The sequence below is a fragment of the Lepidochelys kempii genome, chromosome 6 (genome assembly GCF_965140285.1).
Source record: "Lepidochelys kempii isolate rLepKem1 chromosome 6, rLepKem1.hap1, whole genome shotgun sequence".
Taxonomy (NCBI): Eukaryota; Metazoa; Chordata; order Testudines; family Cheloniidae; genus Lepidochelys; species Lepidochelys kempii.
In genome coordinates this window covers 56,378,670-56,393,611 of record NC_136385.1, presented here as the reverse complement: position 1 = coordinate 56,393,611, position 14,942 = coordinate 56,378,670, and the positions used below count along the sequence as shown (strand labels likewise).

Genomic DNA, 14,942 nt, shown 5'->3' with positions numbered 1-14,942 from the left:
CCCCCACACACACACACACACCCATCCATACCAAAAGCTACTGCAGCTTGAAATATTACAGGTGTTTTCTGTCTGAAGTAAAAGGGGGATCTAGGGAAATGGATGTATATTTGTGCACTTAAGGAGGATTCATTCCTGAATATCTCAGTACTGATTGAATGTTTACATGGCCAAAACTGATTTCCTTCCAAACTGTCTCTGCTCCCTCTATTCTCTGTTACTGGTAACAATATCATCCTCCCTGTGACACATACCTGTAACCTGGGAGTCATCTTCCACTCCTCCATTTCCCTTGCTCCTTATATTAGGCCAGGTTCAAATCTTGCCACTTCTTTGCAAAACATCTTAAATATCTGAGCTTTTTTTCTGTCCAGGCAGCTAAAACTCTTCTCCATGCCCTTATCAGCTTGAAGTTTGATAATAGTAACCTCTCCTCACTGACTTCCTTAATATATACTGTAGCCCACTATAGTTCATATGAAGTGCAGCCGCTAAGATCAGTTTGCTGGACTGTCGTTGTAACCATATCAGCCTACCCCCATCTCCTTGAATTCCTCCACCATCAGGGCCAAACGTAACTATCCTCTCTACTTACTGTCCTTGTCCTTTAGCACATTTTCCCATTTCTTACGCTCTGCTTCACCAGTGTGGTCAGCCTCAATGCCTTATTTGTCCATTTTTTCACAACCATCTCCTTGGTGAGTAACTATGTTTTCTTGATGTTACCTTTGTCTGTTACCCTCCTAATCAGGTACTATCTAATACTGATTTGTAGCTCCTTGTCCAGGAACCTTGTATTTTTTTCTGTACTGCTGAGTGCTCAAGTACACTGTAAAGAATAATAAGTAATAATATAAGCACTATGCCTTGGTGGATTAAGACCAGAGCTATAATCTGGGAGATCTGTATTCTTCTGACACTACCTTAGGCAAGCCTCTGAACTCGTGCCTCAGTTTCCCTGCTTGTAAAATAGGAATACTATTAACTTACATTAGAAAAGACTTTCTGAGGCTTTGCTACACCATATGGGTAAAATGCCAGATAAGTGTAAGAAGAAGCAGGACTAGGACCTGGGTCTGTGGATTGCCCTGGAGGCAACCACTCCATGCCACCACCTAACAGCTGTGGCAGCAGAAACACTTGGCAAGTCATGAGCCTCAGGGGCCCAACCACCACAGGATGTGCCAAATGACAGGATATTTGTGTCTGGTCCAGACATACTATTTCAGTTGGGGGAGGATACAGGAAATTTATCTGTGCAACTAAGCAGATCCCCAGCTATCTGCTGCTACAGTCCCTGCTTTCTTGCACTGCTCTTGATCCCTGGGTCTTGATCTTTGCCTTACCTCCTGGCTCCAGTACCCAGTTTCTGACTTGGTCTTGTCTCCTGTGTATGACTTCTCATTCTAATCTCAGCCTTACCTCCGAGCACCAACTCTCCTGACTTAACCTTGATGCCTGACTCTGGCCCCAGGTTTCTGACCCCCTGATCAATCCATGACTCCAATTCCTGACAGCTGACTCTGACTCTAGCCCCTATGCTGATTGCCCATGACCCAGTCTTCACAGTATGTGCTAAGTATTGTTAAAGTTAGTCAGTTATAGAGCCTGGCTTCAAATTTAGCCCTGTGTTCAATCTAATACACAGGTACACATGAAAAAAAATTCTGATGTGTCATGGAGGTTTCATGAGCTTTAGATAGGTCAACTTTTGTCAACACCACCACAAACCTTTTGCAATTAACATTTATCTTTTCCTGGGGTTAATCTGAACCTCCCATTTCCTCTTTGCCTGCTGCTACTTACTGCTCCATGGACGGACATTTGGCACTCATCCAGCAAAGTGGCACTGCAGTGGTCTGATACCTGCTTTAAAAAAAAAGAAGAAGAAAAGAATCATCCTCATTAAATTAGATGACCTAGCATTTGCCATGGACAAATCTTTTTGGCCCTGGTGTGAACGCTGCATGCGACCCTCAAAGTTCATTGGATTAGATGTCCCCGTGAAAGGATCTGTGTCCGGTTAACCACTGCCCTCTGCTGGATAGGATCTGACCTATTTAAGTGTTTATTATGTCACCCTCTAGTTCTGGGAGGCAGGCTAGATACCAGGATACCACCACAATAAGCACGATACCACCGCTACCAAATAATGGCAATTTGAGTGAGATAGTAGATGCCTGAATTGTTATACCAATGGGCTCTGAACTCTCTAATACCTTCTAGATATGCCTGGTTTAAGTAGTAGAGATCATGCTATCTGTATGTTTGTGTGTGTGTTGGTTATAGATTGGTGTCTGAACAGACATCTTAAACTTAATTCAGACCATGTGAAATGTAATCTGAAAGGAACAGTTCAGGCGAAGATGCTCTGTTACCGACTCTTCTGAATTTATCATGAGTCTCGCAATATTTGGTGTTATTTTTAAGGCCCCAGCTCTTGGAAACATATTATGTGAGAATTCCAGCCTTCATTTTTAAAAGAAAAAGTTTCTCGATATCCTGGTTGCAGAGAAAAGTTTGAAAACATGAATCAGAAAGCAATTAAATAAATAAATAAACCCTCAAAGGTCATTTTTATTTATTTATTTTTTGAAAATCTCATTATTTTTAATCCAATATCATGATATTTTGGAGCCTGACTCATGACTTCCAGATACATGTGATTGGCAATAATGCAATATCTTTTCCTCCTCCACATGAAGCCCTTTGCATGTGAGGAACCAATCATAAGTTATACATCTCAGCTATGTCAAGGGAAATAGAAATACCCCCCGACCAGGGTCAGTCAGCAGGCTTAAAACATGATCCAGGCCTTCTTAGAGTGTAGGCCACCCCCATACTGAGTCATCATCTCCAATATTATTCTAGTGAGCTAAGAGCATATTGCAGTGTTTGTGAAACAGAACAGTAGCTTACATCCTTGGCGAGGAACAATAGGTGGTCACTGAAGCAAACAAACCTCTTGTTTGTTGTTTCAAAAGTGTAACAGCAAAGGAGGAATATCTATTTATAGCCAGATGAGAAAAGGGAGAGGGCTAGAGAAGAAACAGTAAGCAGACACTATTTATTAGTGTTACAGGAGAAGTGTCATCAGCCCCACTTTTCTCCTTTGCTGGAGGGATTTTCAGTTGCAAATTGTCTGATATATATATATATTTCTTTCATATAATTTATTTTTCCTTTTAAAACTTTTTTTGCAAACGAGTTTCAAAGGAGCTTTGATTTCCACCCTTCTACCTCCATTCCAGAGATTGTGTCTATACCTGAGTGACTGATTGGGAAGGTAAAAAGAAAATTCCATTTCCAAAGTTAAAATTGGCTGGAACTTCATGTCAGCTGTCTTCACAAAGATTTGACCTGAAGAGGGGGATAATTGATTATTATTTTTAGCTAGAGGCCTTTACCTGTTGGCATCATGTAAAGACAATAAAAAGTAAAATGAAGGATATGCTTTGAGACATTACCAACTGTTAGTTTATTTTCGGAGCTCATTTCCCCAAGGCTTCCCCTTGCCTCCCAATATACAAAGAATAAGAAAACATCCTTTTGTATTTAGGCATTCAATAAATATTTGATACATACAATGTGTGATGGTCAGCCAAAGGTTCCTTATCCGTTACCAATAGTAATACTCCACAACAATGAGGAATAAGTGTTGCTGCAATGTCCTTAGATTCTCTGACACTCTAATGGATATTGTGAAGTGATGCATTAAATAAATTGAGATTTTTATTGAACAACACTGTAGCAGAGAGTTATCCAATCGGCTGTGGGCTTGTCTGCTGCCTCAGTTTCTCCTTCTTCCCCAGATAATCACAGAGGGTTTAGTCCCAATAATCTTCACTTTTGGGGAGTCTGCTTTATTAACTTAAAGATCAAACCAGCACTGATTTCCCACCTAAGCAAGATCACTACCCTTAGTGCAGGGTTCTAACATCCTGTACCTACTGAGACTTTCCTCTAGCATGATCAACTTCCCTGCAGATCTTTCTCCCAAGCCTTCTTCAAAGGAGATCTACTCAAGTTAGGCCTCTTCACTAGCCCTTTTTTCCCCAATAGTCTTTAACAAAACACTCACTCTCAGAGCTGCTGTACCTGGAGTCTCCCTCATTGAATGCGGGCTGTTCTTCATATCTCCCAGCAGGCTTGGTTCTGAGTCACATGCTTCCATCATGTGATCCCTGGACTCCATTCTCTTTACTTAGGAGTTGGGCCACACCTGATACAAGTGAGACTGAGTTCCAACCTCCTTGAAGAGCCAGTTCCCCATACGACAAACACAATCAATATGCTAAGTGCTGTGTCATGAATTTTTATATTAAATTCAGTTTATTGTATGTCATTCCCACATTTTTTGCTTTCAGGATGATGCAAATTTTTCTGACACACAGAATACTCCCTTTCAGCAGGTCAAGTTGAATTTTAAGGCTTCCAAACTGTACCTGTTGCACAAATATCCCTATAAGCATCCCATCTCTGAGGTTCATCTGCAGTCAAACATTCAGAGTTTGGGGGAGGGGGAGGGAGTTAGAGAGGAGTCTCAAGAAGAGCAGTTATAAGGAGCTTGCTCTAAACTCCATCACTTTGGGACCTGCAGCAACCCTCTGTTATTTGGGTGGTGGAAAGCCTCACTCCACTTCTTCCTGGGCCGTACCTTCTGCACTGCAACTCCCAAGAGCTGCCACACACGATCTTGTGCAGTAACAATTTGTTGTGGAAAACACATAAGACAAATAATTTAAATAGGTAGAAAGGTGGTTGGTGTCAAGTGCAGGAAAAGTGAAGCACAATTTAGGATCACTGTTTGGTAGCAATGAAGCGAGCTCCCTCAGAGATATGGGTCCCGTTGCCTATAGCAACAGATAACTGCATTAAGTGCTTTACCGGTAAACAACCACACTGTGTACACAGTTACTGTAGGAACTGTGGGTAACAATAGTTCTCCCAGAAGTGCATTTTAAAATAGCAATGTAATTAAATTTAATAACAATAATTGAACATTCCCTTTCCTCCTCCCCTTGCCCAAAAAGAGGAAGATACAGAGTAGTTTAACAGGAATATAGCCTATTTAATTCATTTATGTTCTGTGGTAGGGGATTATACTGTAATGGCTTTATTAATCACTTACAAATGAAGGGTTACAAAACAACAGATTGTCTTTTCTGCATTGAAGTCACTGGAAAGACTCCCATTGACTTTAGTGAACCTTGGATCAGAGCCTTAGTGATTATGAAAGGTAACAGATTGACAGCCCTGGAAATTTAAATTTTTTATCCACAGAACAGGTATTATACAGGCATAAGCAGTGCAAGCATCGCCATATAGACCAACTCTAATGCACCTCAACCATGATTTGAAAGAGAACCCAGTCAAGAGAGTTTATATTGTCACTGCATAACTCTAAGGATATATTTCCCCCCACAGAGCTGTAATTATGGCATAGATTTTAAATTTATCTTCACTCAATTTTAGCCAACTGTGTAACCCACACGGAGTATGCATATGATATATTTCTGTTTTTATGGGATACATTCAAGAGTGGCCCCTTTCATTGGACAATGTGCTATGCTAATGATAAAGGAAATTTAGGACACATGTTTAGGTTTCTTTGTTAGCATTACGGATGCTGTTAGGATTGATTTTGCTTTTATTCATATGTCTTACATATAGATATTAAATCTGATGTAGTTCATTATACTATGAGAAAAGCAGAAAAAATGTGAGTTAGAATAGTTGATTAACTTCTCAAATAATTAACATTAATATGGGAGTTGAATTATGTCACTTAAAATATGTATAAGGTGAATAAGCAGCCTAGGGTGGGGACAAATGGAAAAATATCATACACTTCTTTCCCAGGCAAAAGCAGTCAGACATTCAATTAATTTGGGTTAGTGAGAACACTGTAAACTGAAGTGCAATTATACTCCAAATAGCAACCTGTAAAAATTATTCTTATTCACTGTTTGTGGCTACCATGTTTCTTTACAAGCCAAAAGAGATTTTTCTAACTTTCCAGTATTTCAAAGCCCACCAGGGATCTCAAGCTTCTTATTTCTTTCTGCCTCTTACAGTGTAGCATGCGCTATGTTTCTGGTTTTATAGGATAAATTCCCTTCCTCTTGGAAAATGTGCTATACTCATTTTTAAAAGATGTAGGATAAGTACAGTACTTTAGTTTTCCTTGCTTTTCACGCTGAAAGCATGATTGCTTTCAGCATCATGCTTACTTTTATACTTTCATTTTGTGTACAGATATTAAATGTAATGAAATGGAGTAATTCTACCTGGAAAGGTGAGACAGCATTGTCCAGAGCTTAGAGCAGGGGAACCCTTAATCATGATAGTGGTAATTGATATCAGGAGAACTAAATGATCATTGACTTTGTTCCTGACTTCTAAACTGTTGGGCAAGTTTGTTTTCTCATTTGTTAAATTAAGACAATAATACTTTCTCCCTTTTTTCTAATATTGTCTGAGATCTCAAGATTGCTCCTGCTATATGTTGCAGGAGTATAATAGTTATTTTAAGTTGTTATCATTAATCAACTTTCTGCAATGAAATCTCCAGTCATATTTTCTTTTTAAGGCAGAACAAGCATCCAGCTCTGTCCTTAGTGGCATTGGTTCTGCATGGCTAATACTAGGAAACACTTGACATTATTAATAATGTGATAAAAAGTGACTTAGGCACATTTACTTCAATGAGGCTCTGCCCAAGTGCAGTAGTGGGCCTGCACATAGTGAATTGGTGGATGAGGGCCTTAATGGATATGGCTACGCAGCAGCTGGGAGTGTGGTTCCCAGTGCGTGTAGACAGACCTTCACTAGCTCTGCATGAGCAGCACACTAAAAATAGCAGTGTGGCTGTTGCAGCACTGCCCCAGTCCGAGCCTGCCTGATCCCCTGCGTCTAGCTTGGGTGGCGAGCCAGAGCCATTGCCGCGATTTCCACAGTGCTCTTTTTAGCTTTGTTCCTCAAGCTGAGATAATGCAAGTTTGCCTACCCGCATTGGGAATCCTAGCTGCTGTGTAGATCTACCCAATGATGCACAAGGGAGCAGAAATGTGTTAATACGCTGGCACAGTGTAGGTCATGTTATCCTTTAGGATCTCATCCACTAGAGCAGAGGTGGGCAGACTACAGCCTGCAGGCCACATCTGGCCCACGGGACCATCCTGCCTGGCCCCTGAGCTCCAAGCCAGGGAGGCTAGTCCCCGGTCCCTCCCCCGCTGTTCCCCCTCCCTTGCAGCCTCAGCGCACTGCGCCGCCAGACCTCTGGCCCGCCACTCCTACCGGACAGCACGGCGACATGGCTGGATCCGGCATGATAACAGTGCGGGGAGCAGGAGAACCCAGGGGGGCAGCCAGGGGACAGGGAGCAGGGGGCGGTTGGATGGGGTGAGGTTCTGGGGGTGGGGCGGTCAGGGAATGGGGATGGGAAGGAGGGCTGGATAGGTGTGGGAGACCCGGGAGGCCTGTTAGGGGGCGGGGTAGTCAGGGGAGGGAGCGGGGGGTGGTTGGATGGAGCAGATGTTCGGGGGGGGGCATCGGGGAACAGGGGGGTTGGATAGGAGTGGGAGTCCCAGGGGGCCTGTCAGGGGGTGGGGCAGTTGGAGAGGGGGTGGGGTCCAGTGGGGGCGGTAAGGAGCAGGGGGGGGTTGGATGGGTCGGAGGTTCTGAGGGGGGCAGTCAGAGGGCAGGAAATGGGAAGGAGCAGATAGGGGGTGGGGACCAGGCTGGTTGGGGAGACACAGCCTTCCCTATCCAGCCCTCCATATAGTTTTGCAACCCCGATGTGGCCCTCAGGCCGAAAAGTTTGCCCACCCCTGCACTAGAGGATGATAACCTCTCGATTCTGTGCAGAGGAAGGATGGGCCAGTAGTTAGCTTGCTGGCCTGGGGACTCAGGATTCCTGTGCTGAATTTCCCGTTCTGCCACAGACTTGGTCACTTCGTCTCTGAAGTCAATGGGAGCCTTACTGTAGTTTGCAGAGGGCACAGGATCAAGGTCTTTGTCTCTGGGGGTCTACATCTCCACTGCAATACCACACTTGTGACTCAGGCTTGCGGGGCTCGGGATGCAGGGCTATACAGTTGCAGTGTAGATATTCAGGCTCACTCTGTAGCATGGCCCCTGGGACCCTGTGGAGGAGGGAAGGCATCTCAGAGTGCAGGCTCCAGCTCAGGTCAACACTACAGTTTTATAGCCCCACAGCCTGAGCCCCAGAAGCTGACACAGTGGCAGGTGTTTTATTGCAGTGTAGTCGTGAACCCTCTGTGTCTCAGTTCCCATATGTACAATGGGGATAATAGCACTTTCCTACCTCACAGTGATAGTGTGAGGATTCAGACATGTATTAATGCTTGTGAGACACTACAATAATGAAGACCATATAAGTATCTTAGATGGATAAGATAATTAAAAGCTAATGGAGAATGTCTTTAGCTCTAGTGGTCTGTGGTGCAGAGCTGAAAGTCTTGGGTTCAAATGCTGCAGATTATTCATGCAGGGAAACATTACATTACAAAAGGAGCCCTTTTTCCTTAGCTTCTTATTTAGTGAGGGTTCAAGGTCAAAAGTTTTGGTGAAGCTCCGTAAGTTACCTTAGATGCACAAGCACTTGTGAAAGTGCACTGCTGTAGCTTCCAGGTTATTCAGTGTAGTCCTACTTTTGAGCTGCCTTCTGGAACATGCACTATACTCTGTAGGCACTTGTCCGCAGATCCTTCATATGGCAGAGCTGTGAATGGCGCATAGAATTGGGACCAATCATTTTACTCTGGTTTTGCTTTCTTATTTTTATGAATGTACCAGAGCTTTATCTGCCTCACTGACAGAACCACCACCAGATTGATTATTTATTATATCGCCCTTTGTGACGTGCTTCATAGCAACTGAAAAATGATCTCTTGAATAAGTGCCTGAATTTAATATGCACATCTAATGAAAGATTTTGGAACAGCTTCTTCTATGATCATTGATTAAGAACTTATCATTAAATGTCTTTTAACTGAAAGTTTCATAAAGATCTATTAAATGATGTAGCTGAATGCTGTTTTCTGAAGGCATAAACTTCAGTTTGGCTTTCTTGCAGGGTCTCTGAGCGTTTCATTATATACTGAGGCCTCTTGTAGTGACAAGGTAAGTATACAAAAAGTAGTATGTAATTACAAAATAACTGCATGTTGTGTCTTCCAAAACACTGAGCAGGCTACATTATAATTACTTTTGGAGTGACTAAATGAAAATACACAGCAGTATTCAGGAACATGTAATTACTCATAGGATTTGCTTATTAAATCTCTAGCTTTTGTGAAAATATTAGTTCTTTTCACTTGTACAGTACCTTCTACTGGATGACTTCAAAGCCCTTTACAAATTTTGCTAAATGTATCCCCCCATATAACTCCATTCACCTTAATGTTATAACACTAGAGGTTAAGCCTGGCCCATTAATTAAGCCTCACAACAGTCCTATGCACTATTATACTCATTTTTCAGATGGGGATATTGAAGCATAGACAAGTTAAGCAATTTGGACACAGCAAATCAGTGGTAGAGATGAAGTCCTCACTCTAAGCCCCTTGCCTTAATCACCAGTCAACATTCACTTCTAATATGTAAATGATAGATAGCAGTGGTAAGTTATTTATGCATTGCAAAATATGGCAATATTAAACACCCACTCAAACAGTTTACAAGTGGAACTTGCACTGTACAGTGTGATGTCCCTTTTCTGTTTATCAAGGCTTATATCCATTTCTCACATGCCTTCATGTAATACAGCTGTTCATTAAGGGTCCACAATTCTGCGCACTTTCTTTCTGAAGAAAGAAAATCACGGCCTCAAAGTAGGCCATTTTCTCGCTGAAGGACAAATACATCTGTAGGGATTTCAGATGCTGTGCAGCACGTCTTCTAGGAGGAATTCAGTCATTTAGACATTTTCAACATGTAGACAGTGCTGAGCTGTACAAATACCAATATACAACCAAGTAATTCATTTGCATATTAAGACTTAGTTTCAATAGTGGCAGGTCCCATCTCATTCACTTTTCTCTTTTTTTGGTAAGATTTATGTTACAAAATACAGTTCAATCACCTGTAGAAGCTACAAGGATGAAAATGAACTGAAAGTATCTGGATGTGCCTAATAATTTATAGTGGTCAGGGAAGAGCATACATTATTGACACAAGTCACAAAACACTGAGACAATTACATTTTACACTTTGTGTTGTAATGTTTCAAAAGATTGGTTTAACAATTGATCTGCTCTGATGTCTTAAAAGAGAGAGGATCTACTATGCCGAATAGTTAACTGAGACATTAGGCTGGCAAATTTTAAAGGCACTTGTGAAATGGTGGGGGGGGGGGGGGGTTGTTGAGAGAGCAACTGTACCTAGGGATGTGAGGTTTAAAAGTAGCCTAAATCAATGTCCCAGATTTAGCAGATGGAAAAGTAGCTGGAACTCACATCACACAGGATTGCATTTTCAGTAGGTGATTCTCTGGGCACTCAGTACTCCAAAGAGCATGGTCAGCTGTGCATATTCAGCACTAAAAGAAATTCACTGAAACGTGTTCGCACAACTAGCTCTTCAGCACACACCTCCAGGAAATTATCTGTATGTGGGAACTGTCCTCATGCCTTTCTACAAATTTGTTCCATGTACAATATGTTGTCGTTTCAGGCACCTTTGCCAGGTGTTGGCAGAGACAAATGGTGGGTTTGAAGTAGAAGTGGGGGGAATGCCAATTCACCCAGATGAAAATCAGGTACCCAAAAGAGGGGAGACTTGAAATGTGAAATGCTTTAAATGAGACCATTTTAACCAGGCGTCCTCCGAAGATGCCTACTATTAGTAAAGTAGCAGACACTGCCTGAGTCAGTGGCAATGTCTGAATGAGTGGCAATTGGATTAAGAATGACAAATTGTGGTAAAGTGAGTGGGAAGATTGATTAGTGAGCTAATGCCACACCTCTGTTCACTTGCAGTGGGCACCCCAGGGGCAATTGCTTTCATACACTTCAGCAGTGTCTATATGCTTCAGCAATGTTGCTGAGCAGGTCTTTACCACTGTACCATACAGCGGGCCTAAGAATGTGGATACGGAATATGTGTATTAGTCCACATTATGTCCTTTATTTTAATTTTGGATAAGACCTCAGACTGAATAATAATGGCAGACTGTTTAAGGGGAAAAAATTGTGATACATATTCATCATGGAAGGGGAAAGTCCAAGGCCTTAAACTGATTCCAGGCTCCAGGACTAGGGACTTGTGAACTGTTTCCAGTGAGAACTTCATGTCTACAAAAAGTAGGGGTTCTCCCTTTACTTGCCATTGCCTTCAGATTGCTACACCGCTGGAAGGCAAGTAAATAGGACACATGAAGTACACACCTCCTCTTGAGAGTTGATAAATACTTTTTTAAAAGTAACTGGACTTCTAGTCAAAGAAACAAGATTCTTTTCATTGGCCCCTGGATGTTATTTTTTGAGCATTAACAGTATGGTATAATATGTAGGGGCAGATGCCATCTCTGCCCCAATCTGGCAGGTGAATATAATTCTATTCACTAGGGCAACAGTGGATTATAGGGTTTGCTATATAATACATAACTCATGGGCCAATGGCAGATGGTCTGGATAATCTAACAGGTATTTTCCATCTCCAGCATTTGGTATCAGAAAATGCATGAGACCTTGCAGGTGATGTATTAACTGGGGTTCAAGTTTTATAGCAAGGTTCATGACTTTGTTTGTTCCGTTGGCTGGCAGTATTACACTGCATGCTGCAGAAGAAAATTTGAGATGCTTTGCCACTCAGGGAGGATGGGATATTGCTGCAATTCTTAGTATACTTCAGCTGTTCCGTAAGTGCCTTTTTAACTGCTTGAGCAACTAGGTAAGCAATGTGTAATTTCATTGAGAGGCAGGGATCTTTGTTCACCAGGAAATCTCTACCGTATTCTTGACAGACTTGGGGCCATGCATGAATGTACAGTGGGTTAGGATCTCCTAAATTTGGATGTGGCTTAAATTCTGGTGGAGAAGAAAATTTCCAAGAGACAGGCTGTAGCAATGCAAAGAAACTTCCAGGCAGCAGTGAGGGCTAAAGCAGCCCTAAATGTGGATGGCACTGGCTGTGTTGGGGGCATAGTTCTGGCATTAGGGAGGAGGTATTTATCTGAGCTGGAAGTAGGCCAGGACACTATGTTTAACCCTTCCGTTTCTTATTCAAAGTGCCACTTCAATGACTCCCCTTTTTACATTTCACCCTGTGCATAGAATGGTGGAAAGGTGAGTAAATCATCAGGAAACCTGTCCTTAATGTGCTGACTTAGCTATAATTCTTGCAGCTCACTGTATGGTGACAGGTGCTTGATAGAGCAGGCAGCACAGAGGTAGATGAAAGCCGCACTACATCTAGCACTGTCTGCTAACTGTCTTCTATTTATGAAACTGACCTCCTATGAGGCTTTTCGTAATTTTAGCAGGAGCTGCTCAGTTGAAGCTTACAAACTTCAGGCAGAGATACAATAGCAAGATGGATAATGTGTAATCAAAGAGTGGCACTTAGGGGGAACCTCATGCCAGCATAATCACCTTGTGTTTATTAAAATAAATATCCCCAAGCAAGGCACTGCCAAGAAGTTTAACAACAGAAATATTTTCCCCATCTTCCTGCTGGTGAGTGAGCTTAGACTAAAGGTGTCATCTTCAATTGAGAGCAGCCTATGTGCTCATAACGGTTAAAGTTAATTTAGTTGTATATGATAAATAACTGCAGGTCGGAAAGTGGTGGTTTAAAGCAAAATTGAGAAATTCTCCAGCTGTCTGAGAAAAGGTAGCAAAGTCCCCTGCACTATTACAACCAGTGATGATGATAAAAATGTTATAATGTAAAAATGAGCCAAGGCAGTTGCAAGCCTTACCCTGGTTTATGGGTGCATAGGTTTTTCCAGTGATGCACTTATATCGCAGTGTAAAATGTCTCTAGGTCCAGCAGGAATATGAACCATGCAAAAATGCCAGACTGATTATGTGAGAACTGATGTCACTAAACCAGGAGTAATCTAAGCACCTGAGGGTCAGAATCCATTTACCTACTCTTGATACTAGAGCTGGTGGGAAATGTTTAATCACAATGATTTTACTGACAGGGGAAAAAAGGCCCTTTTCACAAAACTACAGTTTCCTGTAGTAAAATTTCAGTTTTGCCAAACATTTTCAGGACTGTTGAAATGATGATGGCTCCCTGACTGCCCGCTTGGATGCTTTTTTGTCAATTTAACTTTGGCCTGCAGCCAGGACATGAAATTGGCAAAAGCTTTCCCTCAGGGCTGCCCAGGCTGAGTGCCCTGATGCTCTACCTTTCAGTATCCCCTGCCTCTCTGCAGCTCTGAGGCTGGAGAGGCAGAGATCCTACTCTCCTCCCCAGCTCTTTGCCCCTCTGAGTCCCAGAACTGGACGGGGAAGTCTAAGTACTGAGGCTCTATGCCTCTCCAGCCGCAGAGCTATTGAGGAGGCTGACTGATCAGATGCTGTGCCTCTACAGTGTCTGAGATCTGGTCTATACTAGGAATTTACTTTAGTATAGCTACGTCTCTTAGGGTTGTGAAAAATCCGCACTCTGAGCAACACAGTTAAACTGACCTAACCCTCAGTGCTAGGTCGACAGAAGAAGTCTTCCATCAACCTAGCTTCTTCCTCTTGGGGAGGTGGATTACCTATGCCAATGGGAGAAGTCCTCCTTTTGGCATAGGTAGTGTCTATACTGAAGCACTACATTTTAAGTGTAGACATACCCTGAGTGCCTCACAGTCATTAACAAACATATCCTTACAACACCCCTGCAAGGGAAGGGAGTATTATCCTCTCTTCATAGTGGGGACTGGAAGTATAGAGAGGTGTAGTGACTTGCCCAAGTTCACAAAGGAATTCTGTTGGCAGAGGTTGGAAATAAATCCAGATCTTCTGAGTTCCAATCCAGTCCTTTAATCTCAAGGCTTTCTTTCCCTGACCATGAAGGATCCATGTTATATATAGAAGCCAGCCAAGTTAAGAATTGGTTAAATTATCCAATCAATAAACAAAGTCCTTCCAGGAAACCAATTTCATTTGATTAATATGGCAGGTCAGGTAAGGGCTTTATTGAAATTCAACACATATTTGTATTGTAAAAGCATTTTTTAATTGCAAACAGTCCTTAGTATGTAACTCAGTCAGTGAAAGGCTTTATAGAAGAACAGGTGCTAGACAGAGCTCAATTGCAATCTGACAGTGACCCTGATTGCCTTGTGATCTATTACAGCAACCTGCCAAGGATGCAAAGACTTAGCTGATTAGCACCATATGCATTCAGATTTCCATATGACATTAAAAGGTTAATTAAGCCAGAGAGTGAAAGAAAGGAATGTGATGAATGGGCCTTGAAGTGGAACTTTGGATATAGAGCATAAATCCTGTTTCTTCCAAAGACAGATCAGAGAGGAAAGTGAGCATTGTGAGATGGGTTTTACTAAAATGGGAAGAAAACAAAGCTGACTGTTAATGTGCAATGATTGCCATAAAAAAGTCAGCATTTACTCAGAGCTGACTGTTAGGTGGCTTATAAATTTAAATCAGAGATTTAAAGAATATCATTTGCTTTATAAAAAATCAAAAGTGGGAGAGAAACCAGCATGGCATCAATACCAGACAGCATGGTTTCTATACCCAGCATATATAACCTCTAAGTTATCCTTCACCTGAGGAGAAAAAGAAACCCAGCTTTTGGGCTCTGTGTGTTGGATCCTGGTGAAGAACCATCCAGCCATGCTGGAAGAATCACTATGGTGAAGAAACTTTGAACTAAAGACACTGATTTGTAAAGCTGAGTTTTGGTAGCATGTTTTCATTTTTGTTTGTTCGTAACCATTTCCTACCCCT

General features: G+C 42.1%; 1 protein-coding gene across 10 annotated transcripts in view; it reads left to right on the top strand.

Annotated features, from left to right (window-relative positions):
- The window catches only part of LRRC4C (leucine rich repeat containing 4C), an 850,059-nt gene that overhangs the window by 302,173 nt on the left and 532,944 nt on the right, over positions 1-14,942 (top strand). The window contains exon 1 of one of the 10 annotated variants that reach the window (XM_073348030.2): positions 9,128-9,147. The exons of the other annotated variants lie outside the window; for them this stretch is intronic. The gene's annotated coding sequence lies outside the window, so the exon portion shown is untranslated. Of the gene's footprint in view, positions 1-9,127; positions 9,148-14,942 lie in introns of those variants that run through there. 10 annotated transcript variants of the gene reach the window in all.